This window comes from Gracilinanus agilis, chromosome 3 (assembly GCF_016433145.1).
Source record: "Gracilinanus agilis isolate LMUSP501 chromosome 3, AgileGrace, whole genome shotgun sequence".
In the NCBI taxonomy this organism is placed as follows: Eukaryota; Metazoa; Chordata; class Mammalia; order Didelphimorphia; family Didelphidae; genus Gracilinanus; species Gracilinanus agilis.
In genome coordinates this window covers 107463401-107487983 of record NC_058132.1, presented here as the reverse complement: position 1 = coordinate 107487983, position 24583 = coordinate 107463401, and the positions used below count along the sequence as shown (strand labels likewise).

The 24583-nt window shown below is 36.6% G+C and overlaps 1 protein-coding gene across 1 annotated transcript in view; it reads left to right on the top strand.

Moving 5' to 3' along the window:
• Positions 1 to 24583, top strand: part of LOC123240528 (prolylcarboxypeptidase) — a 74034-nt gene that overhangs the window by 6759 nt on the left and 42692 nt on the right. Inside the window, exon 2 of the mRNA XM_044668189.1 lies at positions 19610 to 19750. The gene's annotated coding sequence lies outside the window, so the exon portion shown is untranslated. The remainder of the gene's footprint in view (positions 1 to 19609; positions 19751 to 24583) is intronic.

Here is a 24583-nt window from a genome sequence, read left to right as displayed (position 1 = left end):
TGATTAGGGACTTTCTAAGTTGGGACAGGGAGAGTGATCAGGTACAATTCCCCAGAATCAGAAAAGTAAGTGTGCCACCCCACCCAAGTGATTATTCAATCAAAGGAATATTGAAACAATAACTGATTAACTACTATGGAACCCGTTTTTATATAAGACATAGGTTGTTTGAGATATATAATTTTGAGAAAACACCTGGCATCTGTCTTCAGATCTGATTGTGTTTCTTGTCAGTATTACCTAGGTCCTCAGTTAAAAGTCTCTAAGCAGCAAATAGAGGTAGCTCAGCTTCACAGCAATGCAGGGTTAGGTTCAAATAATGGAAGAGTTTCGCACAATTCCATAATTGCATGTAATTATCTCACAAGACAGAAACTGCACTAGAATCATAATTGAATAGAAATAGAACTGAGCTTGATCCAGAATTGAGTCTCAGGAGTCAGTGTGGCACTCTCATTTCCCACTACCATTCTCACTGCCATTACTCTTTGCTGGGCAAGTGTTTGATGACTAAAATAGTTTTGAAGGGGCAGCTAGGTGGCTCAGTGGATTGAGAGCCAGGCCTAGAAATGGGAAGTCTTGGGTTCAAATTTGACCTCAGACATGTTCTAGCTGTGTGATCCTGGGCAAGTCACTTAACCCCCATTGCCTATCCCTTACTGCTCTTCTGCCTTAGAACCAGTATGTAGTATTGTTTATAAGACAGAAGATAAGGGTTTAGAAAATAGTTTTGATCTCTTTTGATTTCATTGTAACTGTTGTACAAGGGTTAAAATTCTCTGTGAAATGGTGGTAGAATTAATGTCTTTATTTTGGTCCATTACTTTTCTCCATCCCTCTCCCTTTTTTTTTTTTTCAGTCAGTAGCTTATCTAGAGAAGTTAAGTTGGAGCTGCTTTAATTGTATGATGTCTTTTATTTTCATTTTCTCTTTTTGTTTATAATTTGATCTTTATTCTAATCAGTTGGATCTAAACACATAGCAAATTCTAAGGTGACTTTAAATATGTAACCAGTCATTCCCTGTCTTTTAAGATTTAATCAGGAGGCAGCTAGGTGGCTCAGTGGGTTGAGATCCAGGCCTAGAAATGGGAGGTCTTGGGTTTAAATCTGGTCTCAGATACTTCCTGGCTGTGTGACCCTGGGCAAGTCACTTAATCCCCATTGTCTAGCCCTTACTGCTCTTCTGTCTTGGAACCAATACACAGTATTGGAAGATGGAAGGTAAGGGTTTAAAAAAAAGTAAAAATAAAAAGATTTAATTAGTTTAATTTTTGATGACGATTTTTGGTGTCCCTCATGACCAGGGCCTTCTGGTTTTGTTCTTAAAGCCAAGTGTTCATGATATGTAGCTATTGGGCACCCCAAAACTTTGTAAGTCTAACTTTTTTCATTTCCTGAACTTGAATTATATTTTCCAACAGAATTTTCATTTTATTTCTTTCTTCCCCTATGCCTACCTTCATGGTGGAGTATCAAGGTTTGTAGAATCTTATCAAGTATTTTATTGCCTTTCTCTTCTTCTTCTGCAACAGATGTTGGCACAAAGGCTTCAACTATCTTCTTGGTACTTATACTAATTATTACCAGAGCAAGGAAGAGAAGATAGTATATCTTATAAAATAATATTTCTTGATACATTTGGTTACATAATGAAACCAATTTCTTGAATCCTTTAATCAAGGGGCAATATTATATATAAGTTAGAATATTGGGCTCAGACTGCATCCCAAGAGTTTTATGAATGAATGAATGAAAAATAATCTACTTTTTTCAAAGCATTTTAAGTGCTGGATGAAGTGTGCCTGTTTACACAGACGTGTTATTTATTTTGTTTGAATCCTAGTTTTAATTTACTTAATCCCAATTTAAAACATTTATAGGTATATATCCATCTTGATATGTGACTATGTGCATATATTTAGTTATTATAACCAATTGTCATTAATATACAAATGAATCACAGCTATTTTGCATCACAATTCTATTGCCTTTTAGAGGCTAAAACAAATGAGTCTGTTATGACCTCTTTATTCTCTGCCTATGTTATATTAATTTCTCAGCCTGGATTGTTTGGACAATTCTACTAAGGTCCTATAAGAACATTATCTTAGCAGGAATACATATGTGAATATAACTCAATGTGTTAAAGTTATATATTATTGTATATTCTTAGGTATACTTTCACTTAATCATCCTTTGCATATATATATATTTTAAACCCTTACCTTCTGCCTTAGAGTCAATACTATGTATTGGTTCCAAGACAGAAGAGTGGTAAGGGCTAGGCAATGGGGGTTAAGTGACTTGCCCAGGGTCACACAGCTAGGAAGGTCAGATTTGAACCTAGGACCTCCTTTCTCTGGGCCTGGCTCTCAATCCACTGAGTTACCCAGCTGACCCCCATTTCATCATATTTTACTCCTTCCACTCTAAGCTTCATTATTTTCTTGGCAATCAGTATCTTCCCTCAGGATCCTGNCTTCCTTCCCTCCTTCCTTCCCTCCTTCCTTCCCTCCTTCCTTCATTCCTTCCTCCCTCTCTCCTTCCTTCCCTCCTTCCTTCCTTCTCTCCTTCCTTCCTTCCTTCCTCCCTCCCTCCCTCCCTTCTTTCCTTCCTCCTTTCCTTCTTCCCTGTCCCCCCCCTCCCCCCATCTTCAGTTTTAGAATCAAAACTAAGTATTTATTCCAAGGGGACAGAAATCTGGTTACAGTGTTTCTTGGTGAACTAAGAATGGAATTTCATTCTACTGGTTTTCTGTGTATTCTCTACCTATATTTTGTCATTTGTTTCTAATATTTCTGAGAAAATTTTCTAAATGATTTCTAAAAGTTTAGCATTTGGTTTATGTAATTAAAAACAACAACAACAAAAAAACCCTTACCTTCTATCCTACAATTGATACTAAGTTTGGGCTCCCAGGAAGAAGAGGGGAAAGGCTAGGCAATGGGGGTTAAGTGACTTGCTCAGGGTCACACATCTAGGAATTGTGCAAGGCCAGATTTGGCCCCAGGTCAGAAAGACCTGAAATTCTACTATCCATTGTGCAACCTAACTGCCCAATTTATGTAATTCTTAGTGGACACTCCTTAGTTTCTAGTTCTTCCAATGATGAATGAAGCATTTATTAAGCACTTACTAGTTGCAATACCCTGTGTTAAGACTACAAATATAAAAGTTTTTAATAACAATCCTTGCTTTCCAAGAGTTCACATGGTAATGGAAGCGACAACATAAGTACTGTTGCAGCTGCAAATTAAATGGTCCTTAGCGGGAAGCAGCCAAGCAGTTAGTAATGCTTCTTCTTTAGTGGCATCATTTAAGCTCATTATTCCCAAGGTTTTTGCACTCAGTGTCTGGATTGTCTTCATTGTGACTCAGGAGAGAGTGTGGGGTCCAGATGGTAGTGGTGGTTGAATTTGCTGGGCACATCTTGCCTCCTGACATTTTACAATGGAAACCCGGAGAGGGATGAGTGACTTGTTGAAGGTCGCATAGGTAATAATGGAGCCAGGATATTTTTTGGGAGAGATGGGGATGGAGAAGGCACCAATAATAGTAGGCAACTGGATTTGTAATCTTTAGTAGATGGAAAAAACCAAAGTACTTAAAGCTGCCGTTGATGCTAATTAAGTAACAGTCAAATTGTAGTCTTAAGATTTTTTTTAAAATAGTGCTGGCATTTGTCATGGAGTTGTCTTAACTTTCATGTTTTCCTGATAATATACAACTGGAGCACTTGGCAAACATCACTGTGACTTAATAACCTAATTTAAACAAGGAAAGACAATCAAGACAATGCTTTTTACTCAGCAGATGGGAAAGTGAGGAAGTACTTGTTTATTAGTGAATTTTTATTTTTAAGCATTGTGTACTGTGGGTCACACTGCAGACGCTGCCTTTTAAAACTCTCGGAAATGACTTACTTCCTTTACAGTGAGGGCTTCTTCCTTTCATTGAGCAGCTAGTACAGTATCTATAGAAGGCAATTAAAATTATTATTCTTCCTTTTACAGTATTTCTTTTTTCTGTACAATTGATTTAAAGTTTAAAATTAGTGATAAATATGAAGATAGCCAGTTTGTGACAGATTTAAAAGTACTTTTGGTTTTATCTTTTTTTTTAGAAAAAAAATTTTAACTTTATAAATGACTAATTTTTTTAATCTATTAGGTGCTCAATAAATAGCCATTAATTCACTTTCAAGTATCTATATTTTGTTTTGCTTATTTCAAAAACTATATGTTAGGGATTTTGATGTGCATAGTTATATTCCTAATCTATAGCTTCTCTTCTGATAAAAAATTGAGAAATTATATCCATGCATGTATGGTAGCTAGCTGGTGAGATGGATAAAGTGCTGGACCTGGGGTTAGGAAGACCCATCAACTCTGGCTTCAGATACTTAGTTGCTATGTGATTCTGGTTAAGTCAGTAAACTCTGTTTGCCTCAGTTACTCATCTGTAAAATGAGCTGGAGAAGGAAATGGCAAACCATTCCAGTATCTTGCTAAGAAAATCCCAAATGGGGTCACAAAGGGTCAGACGGGACTGAATAGATTTTTTTTTTTTTTTTTGGTGGCACAATGGACAGAGCTGCTAGACTTGGAGTCAGGAAGCCTTATCTTCCTTAGTTCAAAAATCTGGCCTCAGACACTTAGGAGCTTTGTGACCCTGGACAAGTCACTTCATTTTCCTCATCTGTAAAGTGAGCTGCAGAAGGAAATGGTAAACACTCCAGCACCTTTGCCAAGAAAACTCCAAATTGGGTCAGGAAGAATCAGATATGACTGAAAAATAACTGAACAACTGTCTATGAACACACACTATTTTTGCCTGGGTGTCATGTGAACTCCTCATCGATCACAGAAGGAACTTTCTCAGTGTTTATTACTGTTCCACATGACCTCTTTCTTTTTACCATCTATTGGCTCCTCAGATTCAAATTTTCTTAGAAGATTCTTTTGGTCTTCTGCTGCCAATTTACCGGTAATTCTTTTATGTCATTCAAAAAATCCTCAATCTCTCTTCTTGGGAATTTTTTCTGATTAGCTGAAAATAATAATAGTTTATTAATTCTGAATTTACACATAAATTCAATGCAGCAGGCTGTTGATTATCTATACAACAATTACATGTACCCAGTTTTAAATTTAAGCTTCTTCTAGACTTCTAGAACTTTCCCAGTCTACCTTGCTTCTTTTCATAGATATTGTTTAGAAACTTTAAAATAATTTCAGTTATCAGCCTAGTGAAAATATTATCAGGAAAGTAAATCTTCTGTGGGGAGGTCATGTAACTTAATTCAAAACAATTTGAGATGGGTGTGTCACTTCACCTTTCTCAGTCTTAGTTTTCCTAAATAAAGGTAATATTTTGCATTAACTACAGTATTGTTGTGAGGAAGACTTTTTAAGTGTGGTAGAAATGTGTTTTAATTAAAAATTTTAGGGCAGTTAATTTAAATTTAACTACCAATCCTTTTATATGTTTAAAAGTTAAAAAAATGAATTTCAATTTTAAAAAAAGTTACCTTTAGGTGGCTCAATGAATAAAGAGACAGCCTGGAGATGGGAATTCCTGGGTAAAAATGTAATCTCAGATAGTTCCTAGTTGTATGATCCTGGGCAAGTCCTTTAACCCCAGTTGCCTAGCCCTTATTGCTCTTCTGTCTTGGAATTGATACTTATTATTGATTCTTTTTTTTTTAAACCTTTGCCTTCTTAGATCAAGATATTTTATTTTATCGATTACATGTAATAATAAGTTTCTACATAAGTTTTCTGAAGTTATATGATCCAAATTGATTCCTTTTTCTCTTCTATGTATACATACCCTTGCCTTCTGTCCGTACTGTGTAGACTTGTAAAAACACAGAACCACTAAAGTAGTCATAAAAACCAAATCTTTAATCAGGATAAGAGACAAGTTCTTAATATTCAGCTGCCACACAGAGTCAAGCACTTAATACCATATCGAACCAAAGCTTGGGGACTCTGGGAATAGTGTCTCTGGGAGAATGCACTGCCAAAGATGATTCTCCAAAGAGTAACAGAACTTGGGGGGTGGGGGGTCTTATATACCTTTTGGTGGAACAAAGGCCCAGTAAATAGGGTTGATTAACTCTACAATGGATACAAGGAAATGAGGATCTCAGGGTTTGACTGACAGGAAGAGGCTGATACTTTACATCATCTACAAAAAGTTGTTTCCAGTCAGGGGCTGGACTACTGGGGAGGGGTCTCTGATTAATGGTGCTAAACTTTTAAAACAAAAAGGATACCTAAGACTTGACTGAATTCTAATCTTATCTAAACTGGGATCATTAAGTATCTCAAAGACTATTGTTCAGTCTTTCTGTTTTCGGTCTAAACCAGTGATTCCCAAAGTGATTCCCAAAGTGGGCGCTACCACCTCCTGGTGGGTGCTGCAGTGATCAAGGGAAGCAGTGATGGCTACACTTTTTTTTGTATTACATTCTATTCTGAGTTCAATAAATGGTTTCTTAATTTCCAGGGGGCATTAAGTAATATTTTTTCTGGAAAGGGGGTGGTAGACCAAAAAAGTTTGGGAACCACTGGTCTAAACAAAAAGATTTATATCTGTGCAAAAAGTCCCATTATAAAAGCATATGAAATGCATGTCTTGGAGACTATTGTTTATGCTGCTGTGTCTTTAATTGCTCAGAACCTGCTACTTGCATTCTTGGGGTCAGGGATGGAGGTGTTCCTCACATGCTCTTTATTGTTCGGAGTCTTTCTAGTGCCTGGGTTTTCTAGGGGATCCCACACCCCACTATAATACTACTGCTCTAAGCCTTTCCTGGGAAGGAGCTGTCCAGTGACCACTTGTGTCATTGTGTTGGCAGCAATATAGAAAGGCCAATCATTTCTAGATTATTGTAAGCAAAAGGCTATATTGGGCCTTCCTTCACTTTTACCACTGTTTGAGTCAATGTGCACTTTCTTGGGGTCCCTTTGCTGCTGCTAGGGCATACACCAGTGAGTGACTGCTGCCATTGGCCCCGGGACCCATTTCCATGTATCTGGGACCTGACAGAAAGACTTGTTTAAACTTCATGACCAAGACCACTTCTAGTGATTGATATGGGCCTAAATAATATCACCAGAAGAAATCTAGCAATCCTTCCAAGAGATACAAAGTCCTGAGTGGGAAACTTAACACCTTTCAGCACATAGGTAGTCGTTTTTTAATCACTGCTACTGACTGGAGATGATGGAGAGGCAAAAAAAGAAAGGAAGATAGGGTTTTGTAGATAGTTTCAAAGAATGGAATTTTAATTTCTGGCATAAAATGGAGGATTAGTGAAATGCTTTTAGTGAGGGTCAGGAATAACATTTGATCTAGAGAGCTTTAAATACAAAAGAGGAATAAACAGTGACAATAGATCCACTAATTTCCATCCAGGAAACTCTTCATTAGGAAATATCATTATAATGTGGAACTAAATTTTTATGCTATTCATATCTCATCAGAACCCTTTGGAGGGCAGGGCCATGAGCCTGATTTAAAGGATTCAGCAGGATTTTTCTTTCTTTTTCCCTTGGTATACTGCTTTTGGAATTTGGAACTGTCAGGCCCTTTGCTTTGGGTACTTCCCCTTCCCCTCCCCAATTCATCTTCCTTGTGTGTATGTTGTTTCCTCTCAGTTTAGATTAAGCTCCTTGAAAGCTGGGACTGTCTTTGTTTTTATTTATATTTCTATCCACAGCATTTAGCTCAGTGCCAGGTAGTTATTTTTTGCCCTTCCTTTTAGAAAGGGCTAGTGATATCACGAGGGTGATGTCTTGACTTTGGGCATGACTTGGGTTTAAAAGAGGCTGAGTTGCACGAAGTCATCAGCCTCACTCTCTCTTCCAGAATCATGGAAGTCCAGTGGCAGGACAAAAGTCAAGATGAGTGGGGCTGACCTTGGCATCTTCAGTGTCTGGCCAAGCTCTAAGCACTCCAGTTTCATGACCATTGGAGAAAATTGTTCTTATCCATCCATTCCACTGGGAAAAGTCTTTACATGCTTCTTGGGATAGACAGCCCTCCCCTGCAACTCACCAAAGGGCTTGTTGCCCATCAGTTATCCTCAGTGCCAGGCACATAGTAGGTGCTTAACAAATGTTTATTGATTTGACTGATGCTTAACAAGATAAAGAAAATGATAGGTATGATGTGGAAGCAAAACTATTTAAAAATCTTCCTGGAAGACCTAATATTTCCCATCACATTTGATCCTTAATTCTTCTTACCAAATGGAAATTAGTGCCTCTATAAAATCATCTTAGATTCTCCTCAGCCCTTGGCTACATTCAGTTTATACACTAATTATCTTTTTATTAGATTGTGTTTAATTGGGGCTTATACAATGCCAGCCATGAATAGTGCTTGTAGTCTTCCTTTTCCTTGCTTCCCTTGGGCTTTTTTTCATTGTTCACATTGTTTTCAACTCGGTATTCATATGTTTACAAAATGGTGCAGAGTTCCTTGCTGAGGTTTCCCTTTTGGGTGGTTGTTCTAATTGTGAATGAGGAGAAAGGAGGACTATTGGGAAGGGAAGATTAGTTCTGTATTCTTAAACATTTTTGACTAATTTAGAAGATTTGAAAAAGAATATTCTATAACAGAAAACCTTGGGGGTTCCAGGTTGTGGAATAAAACCATCATATACAAGTAGCTCTAGTTGTCATGTAATTTCAGGTTATAAAGCTGATAATTGTTTTTTTTTTAAATTTTTATTTTGAATATTTTCCCATAGTTACATGTTTCATGTTCTTTCCCTCTCCCCAAGCCCCCCAAACTCCCTTAGCCATTCCACTGGGTTTTACATGTATCATTAAGACCTAATTTCATATTATTGATAGTTGAACTAGAGATATCTTTTAGTGTCTACATCCCCAATAATATCCCCATCAGCCCATGTGTTTAAGCAGTTGTTTTTCTTCTGTGTTTCTCCTCCCACAGTTCTTCCTCTGAATGTGGCTAGTTTTCTTTCTCATAAATCCCTCAGCATTGCTCTGGATTCTTGCATTGCTGCTAGTAGAGAAGTCTGTTATGTTCAATTGTACCACAGTGTATCAGTCTCTGTGTACAATGATCTCCTGGATCTGCTCCTTTCACTCTGTTTCAGTTCCTGGAGGTCATTCCAGTTCACATGGAATTCCTCCAGTTCTTTATTCCTTTGAGCACAATAGTATTCCATCACCAGCATATACCACAATTTGTTCAGCCATTCCCCAATCGTAGGACATTCCCTCATTTTCCAATTTTTTGCCACCATGAAGAGCGAGGCTATAAATATTTTTGTGCAAGCCTTTTTCCTTATTATCTCTTTGGGATATAAACCAAGCAGTGTGAAGCTGATAATTGTAAAGAGAGGAACTGCAGTCTTATAATAGCAGGGTACTTTAATTATGATAATTGAGGAATTTGCTTCAGAAGGTGTTGTTTTTAGTTGGCGTTTATTATAGTTAGCTAACTACCCCCACACCCTCTTTATTCCTTTACCTCTCAAAAAATGTGCAGATTGATTCCTCAGTCCCAGTTATTTCTCATGCCACAGCTCTGCTAAATTAAATTTCTTTAGATATGATTGTTATTGTTCAGATGTGTCTGATTCTTCATCCATGGAGTTTTTATGGCAAAGATACTGGAATGGTTTGCCATTTTCTGTTCCTGTGTGTCCCTATTTTACATTTGAGAAACTGAGACAAATAGAGATTAAGTGACTCACCAAGGGGCACGAAGCTAGTAATTATCTGAGGCTAGATTTGAACTTTGATTTTCCTGCTCTGGCCAATGTACCAACTACCTGCCCCCTAGGTGAATCCTCCTGTCATCAGATGATTATCTACTTCTCAATAGATTTTGCTGACCAGTGAAGTTTAGTACTGGAACCAGTTCTCTAAAGAACAGAGCCAAGACTACTCTGTCCTGATAATGCCTCAAACTCTGGAACTTGGCTGGAATAAATCAAATTCACATGATAAGGAGGAGGTAGGGCTTGGTGTGGGTCACTCACAACTTCAAGGGTGGTTTAATTTGAGTTTTATACTCATAATTGAGAATCAGTATACAAAATAATTCCAGTGAGCTAAGATTTAACCAGCAGATAGCTAGAACTCCTCTGCTATTTCTTAAAGAATTTGTTTCTAGGTGGATGGAGTCTGGGGGGCAGGGAGTGTTGTCTATGGGACAAAAAGATTGCCCCTATAGCCCGTTTGCATCTGTAGGCACTGGCAAAAATAACTCCTTTTGTGTTTGGTCTGCCAGAAATCCTTATGTATAACTTTTTTTTTTTTTAAACCCTTACCTTCTGTCTTGGAGTCAATACAGTGTGAAAGAGTGGTAAGGGCTAGGCAATGGGGGTCAAGTGACTTTGCCCAGAGTCACACAGCTAGGAAGTGTCTGAGGTCAGATTTGAACCCAGGACCTCCTGTCTCTAGGCTTGGCTCTCAATCCACTAAGCCACTCAGCTACCCCCTAACTTACTGTTAATAGGTAAATAACCTACTGAGGTGGATGGGTGAGTAAGTGCTGACTGGCAATACTTGCCTCACTCTGTTCAAGACTCCAGCCTTAAAGTTATTGACAGATATTTGAAAAGAAATGACTCTTTGGGTCAAAGCTTATCTTGGTGATATTTTTTGCAGTTTTTTCTTTTCTTAAAAAATATGCTTTATTGAAAAGGTACCTGAAATCAAAGAAATATTTGTCATTGTTTCCCAGATTATGGCAGAATTATGTTATTAAAAAATCATTAGCAGACTATTAGGTAGAATTTAGAACCATAACACTGTGGTTTAGTATAAAAAAGTGTCATGTTAACTAATTACATAGTTTAAATGTGTTTTTTTCCATGATGAAAAATGAAGTGTTAGAGCAATATGCCTTTGGCCAAATCTTTAAGGAAAATCATACTTTTAATTATTGCTCTCCCTGATCTGAGTTTCATTTGAATTATCTATGATGGTTTCTGGGTTGACTTGTAATTTTTTTTTTTTTAACCCTTACCTTCTGACTTAGAATCAATACTAAGTATTGGTTCCAAGGCAAAAGAGCTGTAAGGGCTAGGCAATTGGAGTTAAGTGACTTGCCAGGGGTCACCTAGCCAGGAAGTATCTGATGTCAGATTTGAACCCAGGACTTCCTATCTCCACAACTGGCTTTCTATATCCACTGACCCACCTAGCTGCCCCTAGTTTATACTTTTTAATGATAAACATCTAATGTAAAGGTAGTAGAGTAAAAAATGATTTTTAAGGAAGCAGAATTGAATTAACTAGTTCAGTACAAGCAGTAGGTCTTTAATTTGTCTTTGTCTGATTGGATTCTATCCAGTCTAAGTCACGTTGGTCTGCCAGGGTCACCCTTTAGCCTTAAGATATCCTGAATAAGATGACTGGTGGGAGTTAAGGAGCAGACTGTAACCACTGAAAGAAATTCCTCATTTATCTTCAGAAACAGCCAACAGTTGTTCTAAAAGATAATGATCCTGTGGAAAAGGAACCAGAACCTAATCATAGGAAGCTGCTCTCTAATTCTTTGCCTTGTGGCTATTGTGTTGGGCTTTTTGGTTTCATGTGAGGATATCCTCCTCCTTTCCTGTATCTTTTCACCGTGACCTTATCATTCAGGCAGGATGAACATTTAAAACAATTAAGAGAGTGTTTTTCTAGGGGGCAGTAGGGTTTTTTAAAATGAAAAGTGAGTCTCTTGAGACCATTTGACAATGGACTCAGAATTGGGCTTTTTTTCATGGAATTCCCCTTAGACATTTGCTTCCTTATTTACTGTATCGGAACTCTGTAAAGGTTTTATTTTTCAGAGTATTAAACACCTTGAAGGTAGCCTAGATATATTTTATTTTTAACAAATAATTTATTTAAAATAACCAGAAGGAATCATAGTTATCTAGGTGATACAGAGTAATCTAGGTCTTGGTTAATTTTTTAGGTTCATTGTTCATTTATTCATTCAAGTGTTTAGAATCTTCCATGGACAGGTCTTAAATTCATACTGTGTGCCAACAGTTAGGGTTACATAGGAAAAACAAAAAAAACATTATTAGGTGAAAGAAATATGCACATCAAAGTAAATACAAACTATAAAGTACAAGACCAGTGAAGGAGAGACACTAGCAGCTGGAGAATGGGGGTGGGCTAAGGACAGATGGGTAGGAAATGGCACTTGGAAGCTTTGCTGGAAGCTAGAGAACCTAAGTAGTGCAAATGAAGAGGGATTTAATCTTTTTTTCAGTTGTGTCCAACTCTTTGGGACCCTATTTGGGGTTTTCTTGGCAAATATACCGGAAGTATATTTTCTTTCTCCAGTTTATTTTACAGATGAGGAAAATGAAGGGGTCACAAAGTTAGTACGTCTGAGGCCAGATTTGAACTTGTGGAGATGTGTATTCCTGACTTCAGATCCAAGATTTACTGTGGCCCAGGAAGATCACCTGGGCTTGGAGGTGATAGATGGAATGTTTTCTGTGAGGGATAGCAAGTTGGTCATTTTGACTAGATGATAAAGTGGTGAAGGACCTGCTTTTCTCCTTCTCCTTCTCCTTCTCCTTCTCCTTCTCCTTCTCCTTCTCCTTCTCCTTCTCCTCCTTCTCCTTCTCCTTCTCCTCCTTCTCCTTCTCCTTCTCCTCCTCTTCCTTTTCCTCTTCCTCTTCCTCCTCCTCTTCCTCCTGTCCTTCATTCCATCTTGGAATCAATGCTAAGTATTGGTTCCAAGGCAGAAGAGTGGTAGGGACTAGGCCATGGGGTTAAGTGACTTGCCAGGGTCACACAGCTAGGAAGTGTCTGAGGCCATATTTGAACCCAGGATTTCTCATCTCTAGGCCTAGCTCTCAATCCACTAAACCACTTAGCAGCTTCTTAACTCGGGGCTTGGGAACTTGTTTTTGGAAAATATTTTGATAATTATATTTGGTTTCCTCTTTTTTTTTTCTTCTTTAAATATAATTGGCTCCCCCTCCCCCCTTTTTTTAACCCTTAAAAAACCCCCAGCAAACCCTTACCTCCTGTCTTGGAACCAATACCATGTATTGATTCCAAGGCAGAAGAGCAGTAAGGACTAGGCAATGGCAGTTAAGTGACTTGCCCACAGTCACACAGCCAGAAAGTGTCTGAGGTCGGATTTGAACTCAGGACCTTCCATCTCTGGGGCCTTGCTCTCAATCCACTGAGCCACCCAGCTGTCCTGCTCTCCTCTTTGGTCCTATGTATTTTATGAATTAAAAACATTATTTTGAGAGAATTTGGATTTCAAAGTTTTAAAAAAATAAATGTTAAAAATTGTTTTTACTTTGTAATTGTGGGAAAATAAAGTATTCTTAAAAACAAAACAAACCATAATTCTGAGAAGGGGTCCATAGGCTTCTCCAGAAGGGGACATGACAAAGTCCTTTCCTAGAGGGAATGTCCCAGAATCTCAAAATTGAAAGGAACATGAAAGGCCATTTATTCTGACCTGAGTGTGAAAATATTTCCAGTACAAAATGTATTTGACGAGTAATGATTTTCCCTTTGCTTGAAGACCTTTAGAGAGGAGGAACATAGTTCATTCTACTTTTTTTTTAATAGCTCTATTAAATGTTGATTTGGTTTGAAGGATCTTATTGGTTATATAATTTATTCACTTCTTCCACCTTTGTAACATTTATTGCACTTAAACTGTAGTTGTCTTTGTGATGGAGTTTTTGCTTTGCAAACCCTTGTGTCTACTTCAGGATAAAATGACAAAATGTCTCTAAAATGATACTGGTTATAAGTGATACTCATTTTTGAAATTCAATTCAAAGACTACTTCCTTTAGGAGATTTTTACTGACCCGTCCTAAGTTCGTAGTGACCTTTCTTTTGCCCTCTTTGTGCCTTTTATAATATGGTATTTGCTCTTCTGTTGGATACTTACATATTGTACATTATTTTGATTTTAAGAATGATTGCATGCAATGGGTACCTCATTCAACACTGGAATCACACTACTATTTGATTTTAATTTATGGAGCTGATACCTAACTGGAGTCTTCATTCAGTATATTTGTTGCCACCACACCAGGCAAGAAGTATAAATCAAAAATCAAAACATTTAAATTGGGACACAATAGCAAAACAAACACAAGAAAATAAAGCAATGTGACAATTCTCAGCCTCCTCGTTAAAAGCAAAGGGTACACTTTTCCAGAGTCTCACTCACCCAGGAAAAGGTAAGGGGAAATTCAGTATTTCTAGGGAGAGAGCTTTGCCGTGTAGCTGCTTCTCTTTCCTGTTGGAGTTTTCACAGCCTCCGAGTCCAGCACGGGGTCTTGTTGTTCCTTGTAGCTTCTCAATCCCAATCTTCTCCCTGGTGTAGACCTCAAGACTTCTTTGCTGCTACAGTTGCTTTTGCTGCATCTGTAGCTGCAGTTTGCTGTTTCTTTCTGAGTTGAGGTGACCATAGACTGAAACTCATCTCCTGTGTTGACTTTTCTGCCACAAGGTTTGGTGTGGGAAAATGTTCTCTCTCTGTAGTGAGACCATCTGGGCCAATACTGGTCAAGGATTAATTAGTAACTAACATTTTCAGCCCTTTTGGTTGAGACAAGTGCACTCCACTCCCGTCTTTTCCTTAGAGAGCAAGGCCTTTTTACTACTGGGTTCACAGACCCTTCAGTGGCTCTTCTCAGAATCTTCCATTTGAGGGGGTCATCCAGGCCACTCATCTTTTCATTTTTCCACAGACTGTATTCCTTTGGACTTCATGTACCTCTCCACCCTTCTTCGTTCTCTTCTCCTCTCCTTCTCCTTCTTTAACTTTCTTTTTTGTATTATCTTCCCTGATTAGAATGTAAGCTCCTCGAGGGCAGAGACTTTTTTGCTTCTACAATATTTGTATTTCCAGCCCTTAGCATGGTGCCTGGCACATAGTAAATGCTTAACAAATGCTAGTTAATTGAACAAGTTTGGTATATTCTGTGGGTCAGCATCCTCTTAAAACCATATTATGTCCATATATATATATATATATATATTTGACTCCATAGATTTTTTTACATACATTTTATCATTTAACCTATTGTGATAAATCATAAGGTTTTATCTTTTGTGAATCTCTAGATATATTAATTGCTATTTTTTATACAAGTCAACACTGCATCATGGCATCTAGGTTGGTGGATATAAATAAGGGTCTTTGGGTCTACAGGAAAATTTTTGAGAAGGACAGACATCCCAAGAACTAAGGATGAGGGGTAGAAAAGGTAGGCAGCTAATTAGAGCTTCCAACATAGAGAGGGCTGCAGTGAAAGATATGTTTTCCTATTACTTTTTTGTAGTAGCACATTTTTAATATCAGAAAATTCTTACTTCTTTGGCACATTGGCATTTATAAGCCGAAGCTTCAAAATTCCTGGAGATGGTAATCATGGAAGGGATTTAGTAAGAATCAATTTTTAAACTTGCCTAGGGCAAACAAATGCCATATCTCAACTCAATCAAATCTGTCCTAGGGAACCTTAGAGACCTAATTAGACCCCACCCATTCCACCCAGTGTAGGATTCTTTTCTACTTCATTCATACCTAACACATCATCAGAATGTCATCACATATCTAAGTGCTTCAGTGATAGAGAGTGCACTCCCTTAGGAGGCAGCCCCTTGCATTATCAGTCAGCTCTCATTAGATATAGTTCTCCCTTATATTAAGCTGCATTTTTCTTCTCTATAACCCCTATCCCCTCTTGGTTCTACCTTACATTGTTCTAATAAGATCTATTCGTCCAAGAGAGCCGATCTCCAGGCAATCTCTCCTTCTTTTATGTCTCCAGTATAGCTACTCTTACCTTATAAATTCTTTGGTTTGAATACACTCCCCACCCCTACTGTTTTAGTGTTACACATTGCACTGATGCCATAAATTGGAAGTCTTTAGGCTTTCTTGATGTGCTTCTTTCTGCTTTATTTCTGATTAATTACCCCCCCCCCCCACTTTCCTATCTATCCTCTGAGACTTGTTTCCTAGGAGTCTTGTTTCTGGCAATGACACTTCTCAATTCTTCATATTACCTGCTTATTAATTTTTCCTTCAGGTATATAATTCAACACCCCAAAAGCATTCCTCCTTTCCCTCCCCAAACCTCATTAGATTGTGTTAGTTCCCTAAAAACCATTTAAACATACAGATCACTGCAACAAACCCACCTACCAATCCACCTACCACCATCTCAGAATCACATAGTCAACATTAATTTGTGAAAGTGATTTTTCTAGGAATTTTTTGGGTCTGTTGTTGCTATATTAGATATTTCTGCACCATTGTAATGTTATGTTACATAAGACTATAAATTCAGTTATGAATCTGATCTGTTCATGGAGGTTTTAGTGAAGCATTTTGAGAATCTTGATAGATTTCCATTTAGATATAGATTGCGTGTCTTCATCCATCCACCCACATCCTCACACACACATCAACAGGCATTTATTAAATACCTGCATTAGGTCCTGGCCTGATTTGAACTCTGAAAGATGACTTTATCCCATTATTAAACAAAAAAAACAAAACAAAAATTTTTGTCTCAAAATAATAAAAATAAATTATTTCTAAGGCTCCTTCCTTACTCAAGCCCCCCACTTTCATCAAAAACAAACAAAAAACAAATAATGAGGGTTAACAACTTTTTCTCCCCATTATCTGAAGAGCTGGATTGTACAACAGCACCCCCTTGTGGTTTTTTTTTTTTTTTTAACAATTTTTACTTTGCTTTTAATTTTGTCACAAGTGATATTTGTCTCGGGACTATGATTATTGGCTTCAGGGCTTACTGCCCATGAATTTACTGGTTCAAAACTTCTTGAGGTCATTGGAAATTGTTATTTGTGTATTCTTGTTACTACATATGAAGATTTAGGATTATCATAGGTCTAGAGTCTTGTTTCTTTGGAAGTTGAAACAAATTATTTTTCCAAAAGATTTTTTTTTTTTGAGGGGGAAAGGCCTTATGATTTTATTGGTATGGGAATTTCTGGGAAGGAAACTCCATTTTCTAGTGTAGATTGGCAACTGCTGTGCAACTTTTGATCTTAGAGAGTTCCCTAGAGACACAGCCATTATGTTAGAAACAAGACTTGAATTCAGACAGAGGTCCATTCTCCCTTCATTACACTTACTGCTTCTCCTTCAAAATGCTCATCTTGGCATTATTTAGTAATAGACTTTGGGAGGGACCATTAGCTCAATTTATTATCAAATTGATTGGGCACTGATGATTAGCTTTATATGGTTGTTTTTTTTTTTCAAGTGAATGTATCTTTTGATTATAAACTCCACTTAAGGCCAGGGATATACATTCTTCTCAGAGTCCATTACAAAACTCATTATACAGCTGAGTCTTTATTGAGTGTCTGAGACTTCTTTCTTAGAAGTAAGAAATGTTGGAGAATTATATGAAAGGCAGTATGGAGTAATGGATCAAGTGGTTATTCAGAGAAAGTACATTTATTGAGGAAGATTCTTAATGAGAGATGAAATCCTAGGTCCAGTTAAAAATCATTATGTGGGGGGTAGCCCAGTAGATTGAAAGCCAGGCCTAGAGATGGGAGGTCCTAGGTTAAAATATGGCACAGACACTTCCCAGTTGTGTGACCCTGGGCAAGTCACTTAATCCCCATTGCCTAGCCCTTAACACTCTTCTGCCTTGGAGCCAATACATGGAAGGCAAGGGTTTAAATTAAAAAAAAAAATCATTATGTGATCTTACAACTAAGAGAGGTATTTGGAATTTAAAATTTTAATTCACAGAAGTTAAAACTTGAGGAAGGAAAGGATTAAAATAATGGGAAATGGGATTAGCTCATTTACCAGATCTTTACATAGTTTATTAGAGGTTTTCAGATCAAGTAAAGGCGTACCTATTCACACAAGTTGGTAATGACACCTGTGGTCCTATGATAGTCTTTATTACTGTCTTCTCAAGGGCTACCGGAATGGTGATTGGCCCCCAAAGTGTACATAACACCTTGCATATGAATATGAGATATGTACCATGAAATTTATTTGCTAGCAGTTTTACTACTAAAATTATTTGGCTTTAAGTTATTTAAAATTATTTGTACTTTAAATAATTGTCATTTGTCAGGTGTAGATAAAACTCCCTTCACTACACATCATTATGTGGGGGGTGGCTGGGTAGCCCAGTAGATTGAAAGCCAGGCCTAGAGATGGGAGGTCCTAGGTTAAAATATGGCACAGACACTTCCCAGTTGTGTGACCCTGGGCAAGTCACTTAATCCCCATTGCCTAGCCCTTACTACACATTGCAGATTGCAAGCCCTCCGTGTTTTTGTAGGTACTTTGTATTGAGTTGCTTTGGCTGAAAGACTCATTATCCTGTGGTAATCCTAGTAATAAACTTTTTTTCAGAGTTGACTGGGGTGGACCTCAGAAGACCATCAGGCTCATATTCCAGGGTCTTTCAACATGAAAGGAAATGCCACAGCTTAGGTTGGTTGGCATTATCTTCAAGAATTTGGGTTTAATTCTATGTCCTAATGGGGCATCAGAGTAGAACTTGAGTAGTGTTATTTTGATACTTCATGTATAGTGAATTCTCTTTTTTTGTTTCTTTTCCACCAACCATTCTTAATGATTAAGTTTTGTAGCATTAGGTGAAGGATAACATTTGAAAAATTTCAGTGTCATTGTCTGGAAAGAACTCTCTTGGAATTGGACTGTATTTTAAATGTTGGTGCTGCCATTTATATTTAAGTGACATAGCTTCCTATTTTGAATTAAATCAAATTATTTTAGAAAGCAAGAAATAGTTTATAAACAATGATTGTACCTGTCTTCTTTGAGTTAAAGATGTAGACTTGAGTCAATCTGCCAGAAGAGGGCAGCCTCTCCCTACCCAATCGAAACTGGAAACAGTTGATTACTGGTCTTAGTAGTTTCAAGTACATAGCTTTGGAAATGGGAAGTCCAAGCAAATATCATGTTTGGTATGGAGAAGACGTTGTTCTCTCTATTTCTTGACATATAGTGTTCCGGTAGAGCTTCTTAGAAAATAGAATTATTTCAAGTCTTTTTAACTCAACCTTACATTTTCAGTCAATATGTTTATAGCCATTAGGTTTTGGGTGAGTATAGAGTGTGTGTGTGTGTGTGTGTGTGTGTGTGTGTGTGTGTGTGTGTGTGTAAAGGGAAAGGGGAGAGACAGAGACAGAGACAGAGACAGAGACAGAGACAGAGAGGGATCTTTATTTACTCTATATATGATATACAAATGGCCATTTTAGGTGTGCAAAGTTAATTTAAAGTACTGAGACACTGTTAGCCTCTACTGAAATAGAAACATTTGGAGGAGAGACAGTATAGGAAAGAGGATGGTGAGTTTAATTTTGAATGTGTTGAATTTGATATCCTGATGGGACAACTAAATGTGAAAGAGCACCTAAAGTCTTATTTTGGAAAATTAAGGAGAAAAAAATGGACTTGTCTCTATTGGGTGTATATGTCTTTTTTCTGTAGGTTTTAATTTTAGGAAAGATACCATTTAACTCCCTTAACTACATTTGTCTCTAATTTACTTTTTTAAAACATTATTTATTTTGGTTACAGGTTGATCACTTTGGATTTGATGTTAATTTAACATTTAAACAACGGTACCTAATAGCCGATCAATACTGGAAGAAAGAAAATGGTGTAATACTTTTCTACACTGGAAATGAAGGAGATATTACCTGGTTTTGCAAAAATACGGTATGATTAAGTATATGAAATATATATATATATATTCAATTTGTCTTTGTGATAGAACTGGGCAAAGGTAGGAATATGCAGATTTAATTTTAATTTGAGATGTTTTGTTTTATGTGGTGACAAGTTCATAACAACAATCCAGTAGCTTATTTTCATAGGATTATAGTTTTAGAACTAGAAGGGTCCTTAGAGATCACCTAATCCAAATCTCTCATTTAACATATATTGGAAGTTGTATTCCATGGAGCATGTGTGGGGATAGGCATATAGGGGCCATCCAGTAGAGCAATTTCTATGATAGATGTGATGGTGGTAAATCAGTTTGGTGCTTTGAAATGATGAAGCAGTCCCCCTAGAAATAGTTGTAGGAATTGAAGAAATTTTACAATTATTAAATGACGTACAAAATTCTAGGATTTGAAGTTAGAAAGGATCAACCAGTCTAAAACTATACCAGTATACCCTGACTGAGGGACCTAAGACTTCTGAATTACCCTCAGAGATTCCTGGAAGGCTGGAAATGTCCATCTCAGGAGCACTACTCAATCATCTATAACTATAACTAGGAAAGAAGTAAAGCAGAAGAGGCTGCTACAACCCAGTCTAGTATGGGCAGTACAGGAGCATCAGCTTCCACCTGCTAATAGCCTAGATTTTGCCAGGGTTGGGGAAAGGGCCTGATTTCTGTTCTCCCATAGAAGCATTTAGTAAAACTAGAACTGTATATTTTCAATAGGGAGACATGTGAATCTAATTATATTGTAATTGTACTGAAGCCAGAAATTTGAATTTTATTTCTTGTTTTTATTATAATTATAAGAATTTAAGAACTTATAGTAAAATTAATCAAATATCAAAAAATTACTTGATAAATAATACCTTTGCATTTACTTGTCAGCTCTGTAGTGTTGGTTAAATCACTCAGCTACTTTGAGCCAAGTTTATTACTTTTTGGGAATAATCTCTATTTCCCTTATCTCACAGCATGATTATACAGCTAAAGTGAGATAAGCCATGCAAACTTTTGTAAACTATGTATGATATTCTATTGAAATGTAAAGGATTATGCTGGTTGAAAAGCTATTCAATTTTATTAGATCACTTGATAAAGAAATTAAATTCTTTCTTCTACAACTTCTCTTTAGCTCTTTTATGCACATTTACAAACTGATTGGTCTTCTCTAGGAACTGAGTTAGGTGATTTTTGCTTCTCTGAAGGCATCTTGGTCCAATGGCAAGAGGGATAGACTTGATTTCAGAGGAACTTTCTAACTATATAATCTTGAATAAGTTGCTATTCTCTCTGGGCCTCAGTTTACTCATCTGTTAGGTTAGATGAAGACTAAGGTTCCTTCTAGTTCTAATTCCTATGATCCTGTACATGTCATTTAATATTCAACAATGTCTAAAATGTACATGTGTATATGTGTGTGTATATAAATATATATCAACATATACATATGTAGATTAGACTTTTGACATTGAGAACAGATCCTTAAATTTCAGCATATGCCTGATTAATTTTGTTTTCAGGTTTACAGTCAGTCCTAAGTTTATAGGCAACCCTGTGAGAAATTACTATATATTGTTAGGCGATATTCTGCCTTGTACTTCAACCCAACAGTTCTGAAGCCCTCTGTTACTGCCAGGGAAGCAGTTGTGAATTGTGACAATACTTTCCATCTGCAAAGTGCCTTATTGTTTTCCAGATACTTTCACAAAAATTCATTCCTTATTACGTAGGAAGAACATACATTATTTCCATAAGTAAAAAAACTTTGTTCTCTTAGAGAATTTTTTTTGGTTAGAGAGTAGTAGAAGGAAAAATGAACTGTAAAAAGCAGGGACAGTGTATACTCTCAGACTGGACTGATTTGTTTATTTTGTGATGTCCTGTCCTCAAATCTCTTCCAACAAAATATGGGCATTCTCTCCACTTCCTTTTGTCACACAATTCCTGAAATTTTGCCAATTAATGATTCATTTAGTTTAATAGCTGTCCTTTTGAAGAAATACAATGACTTTCTTAGGCAGAAGGATCTATTGGTGCTAGCATGAATTAGTTCAGACTTTGGATCAATCTCAATGACTTCTGCTCTGAATACAGAGAAACTTTTTGATTTCCCTATACCCAATTATCTGTTATTTTTAGGAAGTTTTTTAGATCATATACATGCTTATTTTTAAACACCTATTGTTTTCTACAGGTATGGATATTCCCTTCACCAATATAGTCTTCTGTTCCTCTATACTTTAGAAGGTGGTTCTTGGGAGTTGATGTGATTCATTCCCACCCCTTTTTCCAATAAATAAGATTGTCATCCAATGGCTAAGCTTCTGGAGTTAAGCTTCATGAAATTTTAGCTAGTTTGATCATTTGGTCCAAAAGATGACAGTCTTTTGCCAAGCCAATATTTGATGCCTTTCTCACTTAGTAAAATCTGCCAGAATTTGAGCTCTGCTATAATAACATTCTAGAACCTAGGGTCATCTCTGTGCCATGATGAGGCAATGGAAGAGCAGCCATGAAAAGAGAATACAATTTATTTATTTATTCTCTGCATGGGGCCTGGATGGGGAAATTGGACGTTTTCCCAGCTCCTGAGTCAAATCTCTTCAGTCTAAGGCATCATGATTGTTTTAGACCAAAATCCCAGAATGCTATACATACATATTCAAATGTTAAGTACAAAAACACATTATAAAAGCTAATTACATTATGTTTTTTGAACTTTCTAGGCCTTACAATTAGTATGAATAATTGGGAATTGACTGTATAGCTAAATTAGTCAGGGGCATTTTGAAGTACTGGTATTTCCATGTAGGACCAACTGTTTTCACATGGCCAATCACTTTTAACCTTCTTAACCCTTTTTCTGTATTTGGAATGAAGGAAACATTGGTCTTTGGTTTTATAATGTGCAAGTGAGTATAAACATTTGAATTTATGTTTACAAAGATTTCCTTTCAATAGGGAATGGGAAAAGACAAGAAATAGCTAACTACATCTTCAAATGGATGTCTTTAGCAATACCAATACTGGGTTTTTATTCCAAAGAGATAAAAAAATGAGAAAGGTTCTGTTTGTACAAAAATATTTATAGCTTCCCTTTTTGTGGTGGCAAAAAAATGGAAAATGAGGGGATATCCCTCAATTAGGGAATGGCTGAACAAATTGTGGTATATGATGGTGATGGAATACTATTGTGCTATAAGGAATGATGAACTGCTTGATTTCTATAAGAACTGGAAAGACGTCCATGAACTGATTCGGAATGAAATAAGTAGAGCTAGGAAAACATTATACACAATAACTGAAACATTGTGGGATGATCAAAGGTAATTAATTAACTTTGCTGCTAAGAGCAATGCAGTGATCCAGGACAATTTTGAGGGACTTTGAGAAAGAATGTTATCCATATCTAGAGAAAGAAATGTGGGAGTAAACATATGATTTATATCACTTGTTTAAATAGGTATGTAATTTGGGGTTGTGGTTTTAAAAGATTACTCTATTACAAATATAGATAATATGGAAACAGATTTTGAGTAATAAATACATGTATAAACCAATGGAATTGCTTGTCAACTCCAGGAATGGGGAGGGAGAGATCATGAATCATGTAACCATGAAAAAAAAATAAGAATTAAAAAAATTAAAAAAGGAAGGGGGAGCAACCCATGTGATTATGGGAAAAAAATAAAATAGATGTCTTCTTGTATAGATTTTATTAATGTATTTGGAGGTGGAAAAAAAAGAACTTGCCCTCATCCTGAGCTATAGACACTGAACAAATCATTTTCCCTCTTTGGCCTTTAACTTTCTTCCAAAAATGTTGGACTAGGTATACTTTTATAACTCATTCTGAGTTCACTTTCAGTTCTTAATACATGCATATGTATACATAGGTACAATACAGCATACATGCATACACATACACTTAATAGAGTAAATGAATAATGGAACTAAAATGTGCTTAGTAAGTTGAAGAGAAAGTGTGTGGATTGTGAACTAGGCTAAGGAAGAAGCACAGGTTAGCAGGCAAATGCTTGTATTAAATGGCAAAGAAATTAAGGGATCATTGAAATAACAGAATATTGTAGTTATTAGATTAAACTCAACTAGATGGGTTGAACTATATTAAATTTTCTTTTTCAAAAAATTTTTCCCTATTACATGTAAAAACAATTAAAAAAAGGTTTGAGTTCTATATTCTTTCTCTTCTTTTGACCTTCCTCCCTCTCCTGCACTCTCTGCCCCCCCCCAAGATGGCAAGCAATCCAGCAGAGATTTTACATGTGTAATTGTATAAAACATTTTATCATTCTAATAGTTTTTTCAATAAAAAGGCGATCTTGAGCTTCATTAAAACATATGAACATATTAAAAGATAAATTATACTTTCCTTTTTTGTTTGTTTGTTTTGGAGTCCTGAGGGTAGAGAATGCTTAAAAATTTTTCCATCTGAAAAGCTCACATACCTGACTGAGAACTTATAATGTCTCATGCTCATTTATTAATATTTCTATAATGCTTCAACTATAGATTAATATCTATACTCCCTCCATCTTTGGTTTATAAATATCTATGAGGGTGGGAACCATCTTTAGCATTCTCAATGATTCCCAGAATCATTTTAGTATTTTTTTCTGATTGGATCTTTTAGTTATACTTATCATTCTGTTGTGGGTCAAAATCAGAGTTTGAGATAACTGGCAGATTAGTCATTTTAAATGATCTTACATTATATGAAATTAGCCATCAAAAATGATTGCCCACTGGGCATAAACTAAGCAGCTTCTCAGAGTGGTTAAGGAATGACGTTTTCAAAA